Below are 15,741 nucleotides of genomic sequence, written 5' to 3' on the forward strand. Positions count from 1 at the left end.
TTTTCACCAGGACAGAGTTTCTTTGAGAACCAGTCCGTCATTCATCCCAAAGGTGGTATCCAGGGTGTCCCTGAATCAAGCTATTCACCTGCCTACCTTCTTTCCCAATCCTCAAAATAAAGGAGAGAGACTTCTGCACACCTTGGACATACACACAGTTGCGCTACTACTTGGACAGAACAAAGTCTTTCAGGAAATCTGACCAGCTTTTTGTAGCTTTCGCTGCTGGATTGCAGGGAAAAGCAATTTCCAAACAGACAATTTCTAAATGGATTGGAAATTGCATTCGATTCTGCTACTGTTTTCATGGAAAAACTGTGCCAGCTGACATCAGGCCACATTCCACCAGAGCTACAGCCACCTCCACAGCCCTTTTAAGAGGAGTGGCAACAAAGGACATTTTAGAAGCTGCTACATGGAGCTCCGTGCATACATTTTCCAAACATTACAACCTGCCTTTATACTCCAAGTCCAGAGCAGGGTTTGCCTCTGCAGTCCTGCAGGGCATTTTAGCTACACCATCTTTGTCTTGGTGCCTACCACCCCCAGGTTGGCTATGGTATTCAACCCATATGTCAGGACTGCAGTTGTATCCTTGAAGGACATAGTACAGTTTTGTACCTACCATAAATGTAGATGTCCGATAGGTATGCAACTGCAGTCAGGTTTTCCCACCCACCTACCCTCTGTGATATACTTTTGGGTTTCTACCCCTCATTTTAGATACCTGGGGTCATCTTTTATGGTGTATTTGTTTTTATTCTGTTGTACTTGTCTGGAATTTTTCAAAATGTAGCCTTCCTTAGAGGGCACCTGGCATCTGGGGCAAGAAACACTGAAGAAGATGTCGTCGGCTGACGTTTTTATACCCCAGGCGCTCTGACGTCGGGGAAAGGGCGACTTCAGCCGACGCCGGACCCAGACTTTGGAATCCGGCTGACCGAAGGGCTGCCTGAGGCAGGACAACCCATATGTCAGGACTGCAGTTGCATACCTATCGGACATCTACATTTATGGTAGGTACAAAACTGTACTTTGTCTTATGAGTGTCTTTTTGTTGTACTTATGAGGTAATTTTCTGTTCTCTTTTACTCATTTAAATAGTGTTTTAGTGTTGCTATGATAGTATGAGGAAGCGCTAGGTTAATATCTATTTTTTTTGTAAATTTAGATTAATGACATTTATGTAGTTTAAGTTTGGGTCCAGTTTACCTGTAATGCTTTTTTCTTATTGTCTAGTTGAAGTTCACATTTCATTTTTATTCTTTATTTTATTTGTACTAATAACTTCTGATTTTGATTTTTAGGGGGGGGTTTAATTTATTTTGTGCCTGCATTTTTTTTTGTATTGTGTTTTATTTTATTTTAAGAAGAATTTGAAAGAGTTAAGGGGTTGTTGATGGCTGAATAAAATGGAAATAAATGCTGGATGTTGCAGGTGGGGTGTGGTGGTAAATATGTTGATGATATGGTTTAGATGATAAAAGAAATCTACATTTCAGATGAGGTACACATTTTTTATCACACCCCATCACCCTTTTATTGGTGTCCTTTGAGTGTGTGTGTGTGTGTTTGTGTGTGTGTGTGTGTGTGTGTGTGTGTGTGTGTGTATATATATATATATATATATATATATATATATATATATAGAGAGAGAGAGAGAAAGAGAGAGATTCGTATCAGTTCACTGAAAGACCATTTCACTGAGACCAAATCACCTAAAGTTCATTTCACCTAAAACCCATTTCACTGACAAGTAGTACTCTAAGGCAAGTCAAATGTATATCTCCTTTTCCCCACTGTAGTGCGATCCTGATGTTAGTGTATATAGTTAGGGGGGTGAGGGGCACAGTCCACCACCTAGTTGGGTTTTACAAATAATGTAAAACAAAACCAGACAACAGAAAACCAAATTAAGTGGGGAGCTACGCCCCGCACACCTCACAATATGGAAGAGATTCTGTGCTTGGAACCGGGAACAAGGCATTGACACGTATGAACCAAATATCCCTTAGATTTTACAATATCTAACTGAAATGCTGGACAAAGGCATTTCCTTTTCATCAGTTAGGATTCATGCCTCTGCCATTTCAGCCCATTACAATACGGAACCACCTATCTTTTCTCATCCTTTAATAAGGCAGTACCTCAGAGGGGCCAAAAACATCAGGCCTCCAAGGAGAGCACCAATTCCGGCATGGGACCTCAATTATGTCTTGGAAAAACTCACACTGCCTCCTTTTGAGCCAGCCTCAACAGCTGATATAAAATTATTATCCTGGAAAAAACAGCTCTGCTCCTAGCATTAACCTCTGCAAGACGAGTCTCGGAGTTACAAGCACTCATGGCTGTGGAACCTTTTATCATTTTTCATCCAGACAAGGTTTCTCTAAGGACAAACCCAACATTTATGCCCAAGGTGGTGTCTATTGTAGCCTTCAATTAAACCATTCAATTGCCTACCTTTTATCCAAACCCACAGAGCAAGGGTGAGAATATTCTGCATTCTTTGGACATACACAGGCAGCTACGCTTCTACTTGGACAAAACTAAAGCTTTCAGAAAGACTGAGCAACTTTTAGTGTCATATGCTGCAGGATCACAAGGAAAGGCCATCTCAAAACAGACTATTTCTAAATGGATAGGCCATTGCATCCGTTTCTGCTATTCGCAGCATGGCAAATCAGTGCCTAAGGGCATTAGGCCTCATTCTACCAGAGCAGCAGCCACTTCAGCAGCCTTCCTCAGAGGAGTACCAACCAAAGACATCTTAGAGGCTGCAACTTGGAGTTCAGTGCACACTTTTACAAAGCACTACCACTTACCTCTTTACTCTAAATCCAGAGCAGGCTTTTTCACTGCAGTTCTGCAGGGCCTCATAGCCTCTCCTAATGCTATTTAGCCCAGCCTCCCATCCTCAGCTTTGGGATTCAACCCAAGAGTAATGACTGCAACAGTGAAACACGATGAACATAGTACAGTTGTGAACCTGCCATAAATGTAGATGTTCGAGTGTATTCACTGTTGCAGTCCAGGTTACCCTCCCACTGTCCCCCTTTCTTTTGCTGGGGTTTATCTGTACTTCTCTATTCTATGCAATCTATGTGGTGTATTTGCTTGTAGATGAAGGAAATGTTTCTTTACTGCATGTATGTTTATTGGCATAATATATTTAGCCTACCCTTTTGGGGGCCCCTGACATCTGGGGCAAGAAAAACTGAAGAAAATGGCGTTGGCTGCATCTTTTATACCCCTGGCGCACTGACGTCAGGGAAGAGGCGACAGCAACCGACGCCGGACCAGGACTTTGGAATTCAGGCTGACTGTGGGTAGCCTGTCAGCAGGATAACCCAAGAGTAATGACTGTAACAGTGAATACACTCTAACATCTACATTTATGGTAGGTACACAACTGTACTTCCTGAATGCCGTCCTGGATACCTTTTTGAAAGCTTCTCAGCCCCCTGTGCCCAACAATCCTGATAGATTTTACAAAGTGCCTGCCAAGTGTAAATTTCTTTACAAATGCTCTTCTCCTGACCCTTTTGTTGCATCTGTCTCTTCTGACAAGCCCTCAAAACTGTTGACCTCTACCAATTACTTCCTTTAGATAAGGATGATATGGCTATGGAGAGGCTAGGCAAAAGTGGTTTACACTGCTGCCACTTTAGCCTATCCGCTACCAGACTCATATGACCAGGTATGTTTTGGCCCTCCTTTTGCAAATTTCCAAAGTGGTTTGTGACCTTGTTGGGCTGTATGTCTCAAGTTGCTCGCACTCCATCAAATGCAGCTACAGTGCAGCTGTTGCCTTCTACAGGGCTGCTGCCTTTGGTACTGCTATGAGGCATTGCTGTTGACTGTGTCTTTAGAATTTGCCTGATGATGATAAGGCCAAATTATTGGCTGCTCCTTTGGATAATAAAAATCTTTTTGGTGGTGCTGCTGCTGAACTTTTCAAGTCTCTCCAAGATAAGGGTAGAGTTTAAAATAGTCAAAACATGTTCCTTTTTTTCCTATTTCCAAGTTTCAGACTAATTATCCCTCCAAATCTGCTTTTGTTCATAGGCAGTCTCCTCTGTCTAAGGGGAAAAAAGGGTTCTAGATTTGTGCCCCTTGCTAAGTTTACTCATACTTCTACTTCCCAGAAACCTGCTTTTCAGGATAAGCCATGTTCCATTTGATAAATTGTTCTCCCTCTTTCCCTTGACCAGGTTCCCTTATCCCTCCATCTTTCCCTGTCTCCCATATTGGTTATGGATCAAAAATAGACTCCATTATCTGCCAAAGATATTTCATGGTTTGGAAATCCCTTCCTCCATTTTTGGGCATTGCTCAACCTCCTCAAGAACAGCTTCTTCTTTTCCCAGAGGTGCTCCATTCTGTTTTGGTCCAGGGCACCATTCAAGCTGTGCCTCCTGCCCAGGTAGCGAGGGTATTTTATTCCAGAATGTTTTTGGTTCCCAGAAAGAGGGCACTTTGAGACCACTTCTGGATCTTTCCCAGCTCAACACCTTTTTCAAGATTCCTTCCTTTCGAATGTTGTCTCTTCAAATTTTATTTCCCCTTCTTTTACCCAAGGCCGTTTTGTGGTCTCTCTTATCTCAAAGATGCCTGACTTCCTTACCTCATCCATCCCACTTTTAGGAAATTTTTGATGTTCATCGTGTTTCACTGTTGCAGTAATTACACTTGGGTTATCCTGCTGGCAGGCGACCCGCAGTCGGCCCGAGTTCCAAAGTCTTGGTCCGGCGTCGGTTGCTGTCGCCTCTTCCCTGACGTCAGTGCGCAAAGGGGTATAAAAGTTGCAACTGACGCCATTTTCTTAAGTCTTTCTTGCCACGCGGTGCCCGAAGCAAAAGCAGTTCGCAAGTGCTGGTCGGCCGACTCTGGAGATTTTCAAAAATTGAGTTTCAGAACCGAAGTCTTCAATAAAGCTTAGTACTCCATTGGGGAAACTTTTTCTTGCTCCAGACCGATGTCAGTAAAAGTTAATAATTGTATTTTTTGTGGGAAGCAAATACCTCATAAGGACTTTCACCCTTACTGTATTCCTTGCCTAGGCCCTGACCACGATGTTACTAGTTGTCGGTTTTGTGCTAGATTCAATAAACGCGCTATTAAACATCTGTTTGATTTTGCTTTATATTATTTTGGCCGAAGGTTTAATTACATAATGCCATCGGAACACCCGACGACCGGAATTTATAAAAAATGCAAAGACAAATAAAAGGATAGGCATCCGAGGTCCAAAACCGATGACGAAGCCTCTTCTAGACCAGTCGCCGGTTCTCAGTGAGGCGCTTTCGCAGCCCTTGACACCGGCTACCTCAGAGCCACAGGCCATAACTGACAGCCATGTGGAGACTCCGAGGCCTGTGGAAACTCAAGGTATTGGGCCTATGGAAACTATGCCCTCAGATGGGTCCGGAGCCGCTGAGCAGGCATCGGCTTCTGAGGGTGTTTTCAGACCTTCACAGCTTACAATTAAGCCCACTACAGCAGCAAAGGCAAAGTTAGACACGATTAAAGACAAGGAAACAAGTACAGCGTTTTCCAGAACAGTCATCCATGCCAAAGAAACAGATGTTTAAAATGGCCGAAGACCTAATTACTTTAATCAGGGGTTCCCATCCCCCTCCTGACAAAAGGCCTAGGCAAGACACTGACTATGATTCCTCTGACCAGGTTTCCATTTCCTCTGATTCCTCTTCTGATCAGGGATATTCTCTCCCTCCCAATGAGGACTCTGATGCAGAAGAGTCTATACCTTCAGCCTCTCCGCCTGAGGATTATTCTTTTGGGGAAACCCTGCACACCATGTGGGAGCATTTCCATTGGGAGAGCCAGGATTAAAGAAAAGGCTCAGAGGCTTCCTTTTATTGCCTCAGCACAGGCCCCTGTCTATCCCCCCTGTGCTTGATATTGTTGTTGATGTTTTTTCTGAATCCAGTCTGTCTCCTGATTCCTTACCTCCTGCACCAGTCAAGCCAGACAGGTATTACAGGGTCCCTGACTCTCATAAATTTCTTTACAAAATCCCCACTGCAGACCCAGAAACAATTTCTCAGGGTCCTAAAGGGGTTAAGGCTTCCACTGCTAAAAATCTTGTCCCCTCAGATAGGGATTCCAGAGCTCTGGACAGATGAAGGAAAAAAGTTTACACTTCTGCTACTTTAGCTGTAACAGCTTTAAACTGCCAGTTTCACATGCTTAAATATCAACAGTACCTCATGTCATTGTTAAAACAGAAAATGGTTTCAAATACAGAAAGTTCTGACAGTAAGGAAATGCAGGATTTATTGCATGCAGTTGAACAAGTGGGAAAGCATACTCTGCAATGTGGTTTTGATTCATTAGAGGCTTCTTGTAGAGCCGCTGTTACAGGCTCTGTTATTCGAAGGCATGCTTGGTTGAAAGAACAAAGTTTACCTGACCATGTTAAAGTGAAATTATTGGATGCCCCACTACAGCATGATACTTTGGTGTTAAGGCAGAAGAGGTGTTAAAAAAAATGAAGGATAAAGCAAAATCAATGCAGACGGTGAAAGATTTCTTACAGGGTCAACCACCTAGATTTAGCAGAAACTGGCCCTCAAAAAATTGGGCCTTTCCCGTGTCAGACAGGCCACAAAGAGGCAGATACAGACGCCCAAGAGGCAGATCTCAGCCCCAAAGCTCCTACAGACCTAAACAATGGGGTGCTTCAGCCCCCAAAGAAAGGGAAGACAAATCACAACCTTATAGGAAACGGTCCCAATGACTTCCCTCTACAAATGCCAAGCACTTACCTTTTGACAGCACCCCTAGGGGGAAAGCTAGCACTTTTCTCAAAAAATTGGCAAATAATCACCCAGGACCAATGGGTGCTGAATATTGTTTCTCAGGGTTACAGATTCCACTTCCACACGCTTCCAAAACCAAAAGGTATGCCAGACCTGCCACAAAATCAATGGGCAGAGGCACAAAAACAGATTGCTGCTCTTATGGACATGGGAGCTATTCAAAAAGTTCCACAGCAAGAACAGGGACAGTGATTTTACTCAAGACTTTTCTTAGTACCCAGAAAGGACAAAGCCTGGAGACCAATACTGGACCTGTCAATCCTATATACTTTCCTGGATGTTCCAAAATTCAAAATGTTAACACTACAGCAACTTCTGCCCATGCTGGGCAAGAAGGCTTGGCTAGTTACTTTGGACCTCAAGGAGGCATACCTGCATGTCCCAATCAGCCAGTCTTGCAGAAGATACCTCAGATTCATAGCAGGCTCAATGCATTACCAATTCTCTGCATTGCCCTTTGGCTTATCTACTGCGCCCAGGGTCTTCACAAAATGCCTGGCACCAGTAATTGCATTTTGCAGACAAAAAGGAATTCAAATATATCCCTAGGACGACTGCCTTATTCAAGCAGAGAGCAAGGACATTCTTCTAAAACATCTGGCGTTTGTAAAAAGATTACTAATTTGCCTAGGGTACACAGTAAATGAAAAGAAATCAAAACTAGTGCACTCTCAAGAGATAATATTCCTGGGTGCAAGCTTAAATACAACTACCTAGAAGGCTTGTCTCACGCCAGACAAGCAAAGTTAACTGACTCATTACTTTCAAATGATGGCAACAAAAACCCAGCTCCCTGCAAGAAAAATTCTGCAGGCCCTAGGCTTCATGGCATCCTGCATTCTACTAATTCCATATGCAAAACTGCATATGAGGAAACCACAGTGGTATCTAAAAAGTGTTTGGACTCAGCATTGTCACAGCCTGGAGACAATCATAACTTTAATTCCCTGCCTACAGCAGGAGTTTAGATGGTGGTCCCAGGCCTGTCACCACAACAAGGGACAGCCTTTCACATTACCCACAGCCAGGCAGACAATAACAACGGATGCATCGGATTATGCCTGGAGGGCACATATGGCAGGAAAATGTATTCAGGGCACGTGGCCCAAGGAACAAATGTATCTTCACATCAATCAAAAAGAGATGCTAGCTGTACAACTTTCAAGGACCTACTACATCCAGGACAACTATTAATAAAGACGGACAATACCACAGTTATGTGGTACATAAACAAGCAAAGAGGCACACATTCCTACCCCCTATGCAGGCAAGCCATGACTTTCTGGAACACGGCATTGACCTATCAAGTACATCTGCAGGCACAATTCCTGCCAGGAACAAAAAATACACTGGCAGACGAGCTAAGCAGAAATCTCATGGATTCTCACGAATGGAAGCTAAATCCAGAAGTGTTCAGCATGATAACGAGGAAATGGGGATGCCCAGACATTGATCTTTTTGCCTCCCCTCCCAATTACCAAATACAGAAATTTTGCACAAGAACTTATCATTCTCAAGCATGGAAAGTGAATGCTCTATCATTCAGCTGGAAAGGCGTGGCAGTCTATGCCTTCCCTCCAATGCCTCTTCTTTCCAAGGTGCTACTAAAAGTCAGACAAGAAAGGCCAAAAATGATCCTGATTTCCCCAGAGTGGCCGTGCCAGCACTGGTACCCAACCCTAAAGAGTTTGTCTCAAGGCCCAGCTTGGCTTCTACCTCAAATTCCACATCTTCTGACACAACAAAATAACCAGATTATGCACAGTCAACTCAGAATCTTAAACCTGGCAGCATGGCAGATAATGTAGCCACTCAGACTGCACCTCTCTCTAAAGCTGTTATGGATGTCATTTTAGAAGCCAGGAGGCCAAGCACTAGGAAATCTTATGCAGAAAAATGGAAGAGATTCTGTGCTTGGAACCAGGCACAAGGGCTCAAACTACTTGTCCCTAATATACCTCAGATTTTACAATACCTAACTGAGATGCTGGACAAAGGCTTATCTTTCTCATCTATTAAAATCCATGTCTCTGCCATTTCAGTTCATTACAATACGGAACCTCCTATTTTTTCACATCCTCTACTACGACAGTACCTCAGAGGGGCAAAAAATATAAGACCCCCAAGGAGAGCACCAGTACCTACTTGGGACCTCAATTTTGTTTTAGAAAAACTCACACCGCCTCCTTTTGAACCAGCCAGCACAGCTAATCTAAAATTCTTATCATGGAAAACTGCTCTGCTCCTAGCAATAACTTCAGCAAGAAGAGTCTCAGAGTTACAGGCATTAATGGCTGTGGAACCTTTGATAATTTTTCATCAGGACAGGGTTTCTCTTAGGACAAACCCAACATTCATGCCAAAAGTTGTCTCCAATGTGGCCTTAAACCATTCATTTACCTACATTTTACCCAAAACCCCTGAATAAAGGGGAGAGACTTCTGCACGCTTTGGATATACACAGACAGCTACGATTCTACTTGGACAAAACAAAAGCTTTCAGAAAAACTGAGCAACTGTTTGTAGCCTATGCTGCAGGATCACAGGGAAAGCCTATTACAAAGCAGACAAGCTCAAAATGGCTAGGACACTGCATCCGCTTCTGTTATGCACAACATGGCAAATCAGTACCTAAGGGCATTAGGCCTCATTCTACAGAGCAGCAGCCACTTCAGCAGCTTTCCTCAGAGGAGTACTAACCAAAGACATTTTAGAAGCTGCAACCTGAAGCTCAGTGCACACCTTCACCAAAGCACTACCACTTACCTCTCTACTCTAAATCCAGAGCAGACTTTGCCATTGCAGTTCTGCTGGGCCTGGTAGCCTCTCCAAATCCAATTTAGACCCAGCTGCCCAACCTCAGCTTTGAGATTCTACCCAAGTGTAATGACTGCAACAGTGAAACACGATGAACATAGGACAGTTGTGTACCTACCATAAATGTAGATGTTTGAGTATATTCACTGTTGCAGTCCAGGTTACCCACCCACCATCCTCCTTGTTTCATTGCTGGGACTTTTCTGTACTTCTCATCTCTATGCTACCTATGTGGTGTATTTGCTTGTAGATGAAGGAAATGTTTATAGTAATGTATGCATGTTTTTTGACATAATTTTATCTCTCCAGCCTTCTTATCTGGGGGCACCCGACATCTGGGGCAAGAAAAACTGAAGAAAATGGCATCGGTTGCAAATTTTAATACCCCTGGCGCACTGACATCAGGGAAGAGGTGACAGCAACCAACGCCGGACCAAGACTTTGGAACTCGGGCCGACTGCGGGTGGCCTGCCAGCAGGATAACCCAAGTGTAATGACTGCAACAGTGAATACACTCGAACATCTACATTTATGGTAGGTACACAACTGTACTTTTCTCTGTTTCTTCATTGCTTTTCATAGGTTCATAGGTAGGTACTAGGCTATAGGCCCAAGGGCCTACGTAAGCCTAGCCAACAAGGTTCCCTGGCTTACGCCACCCAAGAAAGATATTTTCCTGTGCCATTGTCGAGCAGACACAGAAGTGATCCCCGGGGTGTATTTCCTATTTCCCATCCCCTCATCGAGATTTTTCTTGAATAGTGCTAATGAAGAACTTTGCTTGACATAGATGGGTAGCCTGTTCCAGAGTATGGGAAGTCTCTGGGACAGGAATCTATCCCTCCAGCATGTCCTGTTTATTATGGTGACAAGGTTTAATTCCCTAGAGCGTGTAGGTTCCTAGGTAGGTACTAGGCTATTGGCCCTAGGGCCTATATAAGCCTAGCCAAAGGTACCCTGGCTTTCACCACCCAAGAAAATGATTTTCCTGTGCCACTGTCAAGCAGAGCCACAGAAGTGATCCCCGGGGGTGAATTTCCTATTTCCCATCCAATCATCAAGATTTTTCTTGAACAGTGCTAATGAGGAGCTTTGTTTGATATAGATAGGTAGTTTGTTCCAGAGTATGGGAAGTCTCTGGGGCAGGAATCTGTCCCTCCAGTATGTTCTGTTTATTGTGGTGACGAGGTTTAGGTCCCTAGAGCGTGTAGCTCGTAGGGATTGGGATTTTTTTAAGTGGAGCATGTCTAAAAGCTCTGGGTTTGACATAGCTTTGTGTGTTAGGCAGAGATCGCCTCTGAGTAGGAGATATGCAATGGAGTAAAGCTGCAGTTTTTTGAGATGGTCTGCATAGGGCATCTGTTTGAGGCCGGTAATCCTCTTTGTGAGCTATTTCTGTGGCCTTTCCAGTTGTTGTAGATGTCTTGTGAGGTACATACCAAAAGGGGCATTGTACTCTATAATGGGTCTAATGAGTGACGAGTAGAGGGGAACAATGACCTCTTTTTTCCTGGATGAGGAAACCTTTTGTGATGAGGTGTGCCACATAGAAGGATTTCCTGACTACTGTGGCAATGTGATTATCAAAGGAGAGACTACTGTCCACCTGTGTCCCAAGGTTTCTTAACACACTTTCGGTGTTAAGTAGACTACCACCTATGTGGTAGTTCATGGGTACTGAGTTTTTACCAAAAGGAATGACAATGCACTTTTTGGCGTTGAGCTTGAGGCCATGGCTTTGACACCAGGCATCTGTCTCAGCAAGGCCCTTTTGTAGGGTGTCCACATCTTTTGGAGTTTTGATTATGGCTCTTAGTTTGCAGTCATCTGCGAACTTCGTTAGCGAAAGACCTTCTGTGTTGGCCTGTACTTCTACTGAACCCTGTGGTACTCCACTTGTCACTGGTCTGAAGCTGGATTTGGAGTCTGCTACTTTCACAGTGTGGGTTCTGTCAGTGAGCCAGTTGGCAACCCATCTTGTGACATTGGGATTTATACCTAGTTTAGTGAGTTTGTCTATAATTCCAGAGTGTGGGGAATGGTGTCAAAAGCCTTGGCGAGATCTAGATAGGCTGTGTGAACCACCTTACCCTCATCTATGCCTTTGGTGACTGCTTCAAAGAAGTCTGTCAGGTTTAGGAGACATGGTCTGCCTTTTACAAACCCGAACTGGGTGGGGTCCTGAGTTTGGAGATTACCAGTGGCATTGTTTATAAGTTCCATGATGATACGCTCCATAGCCTTGCAGACCAGGCTCGTTAGGCTAATGGGGCGGTAGTTTCCGGGGTCTGTGGTGGCTCCCCCTTTGTGGAGTGGGATAACTGTCGATGTGCGCCATTCAGTGGGCACATAGCCTGAGGTGAGGCTATGATTGAACATGGTACTTAGGTGGGGTGCCAGTTCGTTCTGTAGTTCATGTAGAACACAACCTGGGATGTCGTCAGATCCCATAGATGCTGTGTTCTTGACTTTGGATAGTGTGTTTTTTAACTGTGCAGCCGTGATTACAGGAACTTTGCATTCTTCTGGTATAGAGATGGGCCCTTTAGGGGATGACAGAGGGGTAAAGTTAGCACTGAACCTATCTGCCAGGATGTTGGCAATATCCGTTGGTTCTGTATATTTAGTGCCTTTGTGCTGTAACTCAGAGCAGATCTTTCTAATTTTTCAGATTTTTTAGTTCTGTGCTTTGCCCTTTAGCCTCTGTATTCACCAAGTGCCTCTCTTCTGTCATTGCTATTTGCAGGACGAGGGGATTTCAGATCTTTCCCTATCTGGATGATCTCATTCAAGCTTCTTTCCCCCAACACTCTGCTTCAGGATCTCAAGTTTACTGTTTCCCTATTACAGAGTCTGGGGTTCACTGTAAGCTTCCAGAAATCAACTCTGGTGCCTTCTTGGGGTCATAATCTTCCTAGATTGCAGGCTTCAGACTATCCCCATGCTGGCATCTCTGCCTGCCCCCCCCCCCCCCAAGCCCCGTCTCTTACTGCCTTTTTCCAGTCTCTTCTTGTTTTGGCTTCAGTCGCGGCCAGGTAATTTCTCAGTGTTCTCAGGTTCATAGCTTCCAACATTCCCGTATCCCCTCTGGCCAGGGTCCACATGAGAAATCTGCACTGGTACCTCATGTCCGTGTGGCTTTACCATTGCCACCCCTTGGACTTCCCAGTACCCTTCCTTCCCTGTCTCGAGCTTGAGCTTCAGTGGTGGAATCATCAACTTTCTCTTAACCTGGTGCTTCCTTTCCAAGCTGCAGTCCTGACTCAACAGTTTGGTGCAGATGCCTCAGAGAAGGGGATGGGGCGCCTTCTTTGGCTCTCATAAGGTTCAGTATCTCTGCCCTGTTCATCAGAGGTCAGGCCGCATCTGTACAAAGGATATGAGGGCTGGGCTTGTAGCTCTTTCGGCTTTTCATTCCCTTTTTCATCTCAGGCTCCTCAAAATTTACACAGACAATACTGCTGTAATGTGGTATGTCAGAAAACAAGGGGGTACAAGATCCAATCGTTGCAGACTAACTCTTCAGGTCTGGGATCTAGCTGTTCATTATCAATTGACTCTTCAGGCAGTTTTCTTTTCCTCTTTGCATAATCTAGTGGCAGACTCTTCAAGTAGGTCCAGCACACAAGCTGATTAAGGGGATGCTTCACAGAAATGCATTCCTGGACATTGTCCGTCGGTGGGTCATTCCTCAGGTAGATCCACTATGAAAAGATAGCATACCCTATCCTGTTTCATAGTTCCAAGTCCTTTGGCTTGGAAAGTGGACACCCTATCTTTTCCTTAGAAGGAGGTGTTAATGAGATTTCCCTTAATTGGTTTATTCATCTTCTCTCTTTTTTCCCTTCTCCATAGCCTGCCAGTGAGAAGGTTCTTCACACCTTGCATTTGCATAGAAAGCTCAGATTTTATTTGGACAAAAGTAAAGTTATTTGCAAATCTCAACAACCTTTTGTTTCCTTTCAACCTAGGTCTTTGGGTTTGGCTGTTTCTAAGCAAACTATGTCTTAATGGATTTCTGAGGTCATTTATTTTTGTCACTCTTTTCATGGAAAATGCCTTTTCAGGGCCGTTGCCTCACTTGGTGCTGTTTGCACGGGGCTGGATACCAGTTCCATACTACTTGGTCCACTGTCCATACTTCCACTAAGCATTACAAGTTGGCTGTTGTTTCCAGGACCAGAGCTGGCTTTGCCAGGGTTATCCCACATGGGGTTTCTGGAGGGCTTGTTTATGCCAGCCATCTCCAAGGCTTCCGCTTGAGCTTTCGTACTCTCCCTTAAGTTATGAATACTGCAACAGTGATATGGAAGGACATGGTACAAAATCTTACAGTAACAGTAGATGTCCTTCTATTCACTGTTGCTGTATTCGTTCCCTCCCTCCTGCCCCTGTGCTCTAGCCCTATTCATTTTCCCCTCCTGGATGAGGGTTTTTCTCCTTTTTTTTTCCTCCTCCTGGATGTACATGTTTTTCCTTCTCCCTGGGGACTTTCTTTTCCACCTGGGGCTTTTCCAGTTCTGACCGTCTCTCTCTCAACTCAAGAGCTCTTAACATAGGGCCTCTTTCTGCTCTCAACTTGCGCAGGGAGTGCAAGTCTTACATGTGGCACCTGTAAATACTGAAAGGCTTTGGTATACTGGTGAGGTGTTGGTCTGTCCATGGCAGGAGATTGCTACTTTTATGGAAATATTTTACACCTGTTGTTTTATTTGAATGTGTGTACTTTTGTATGAGTGAGTATATTCTGCTGCCCCTAATGTCTCTTGCTTTCCTGAAAATAGTTTCTGGATCTGTGTAGTTTACTCAGCTGTTCACAACAGTTAACCTTTCTCTTATGGTATAACAGCTTGCCAGTAAAGCAGTTTATCTACCTCATGAGAGGAGTTAGTGCTGTTCTATAGACAACTGTGAACTCATCCTCTTGTTCAGCCATATTCCTACAAAGGGACAACAATTTTAAGATCCCTCCGTTTTTCTGTACACACTTTCTTCATTCAGACTTTAAATACTTTGTTTCAAAGGATGTTCAATAAAGACACGTTAAATCATGTATATTGTTAATGTAATGTAGCTGCTGTATCTGGCCTTTCCATATTTGTATTGGACTTTCACATGACAGACTAGCAAGTTAGATTAAAGTAGATCAGATTAAAGGTTTGTAGTTGCTTAGTTAAGCTATAATCTCACTACTTTTACATAAAAAACTTCCACTTCTTAGTAATAAGGAGATTGTTACTTCATGGAACAGCTGTTCTTTTAGGTGTGCGCAGTGCTACTGAAGATTGCCATTATTAAGATGTCCTTCTTTTCCCATGTCGCTGTATTCATCACCTTTGGGTTATCCTCTGCTTAGCTATCCAAATGTCCGGCCAGTATACAAAAACTTTAATCACTATGAGGTACTTGGGATGTTTGACATTGCCCGTATGGTGCATGGGCCATAAAAGTGACACTTGAATGTACCTCTCCTCAAAACTTCTCTGCAGCCAGTCGAACGTTAGTTCTTCCTGCTGCCTCTGCCATCAGATTTTTCAGATTTAAGGTAAGTACCCCACTGGGGCTGTTTTTCTAATTTTCTTTTGGTCACTGCATGCCTGTTCAGGTTCACGTCATCCAGGAAAGGAAAGTATAAGTGTGGACGTCAGATCCCCAATAAGGATGCCCATAACCTCTCTTATTTTCTCCCTAGGGCCAAACCACGGTCATAAAACCTGCATGATTTGTCAGGCCTTCATTCCTAAGACTCTCCGCAGCTACTGTATCTGCACGCCTTAAACATCTACTTAGAAAACCAGTGTCTTAAATGTCTGGCTTTAGCGATGGAAGGGCCATCAGATCAGACCACCGAGCCACCTAAAAAGAGCATTTCCAGGCCTGAATGTTCTACTCCCTCGAGGAGGATTCTGGTGAGTTAGACTCCCCAGGAGAAGACTTCACCTTTGGTGAAACTATCTCTGGAATGAGAAAGTTATTTAAATGGGATTCCAATGAGATGTCCGAGGTTCAAAAGAGATACTACAAACTCTTACAAATGGGACACACCTTCTCCTTCGGCCATTCCTCCAGTCTTTCCAGC

At 44.0% G+C, this 15,741-nt stretch overlaps 1 protein-coding gene across 1 annotated transcript in view; it reads left to right on the forward strand.

Moving 5' to 3' along the window:
• SIPA1L2 (signal induced proliferation associated 1 like 2) overlaps positions 1 to 15,741 on the forward strand; it is a 2,064,602-nt gene that overhangs the window by 1,494,019 nt on the left and 554,842 nt on the right. The gene's annotated exons all lie outside the window — the stretch shown is intronic.

Source organism: Protopterus annectens, chromosome 1.part1 (genome assembly GCF_019279795.1).
Source record: "Protopterus annectens isolate FY-2018-M chromosome 1.part1, PAN1.0, whole genome shotgun sequence".
Lineage (NCBI taxonomy): Eukaryota > Metazoa > Chordata > Ceratodontiformes > Protopteridae > Protopterus > Protopterus annectens.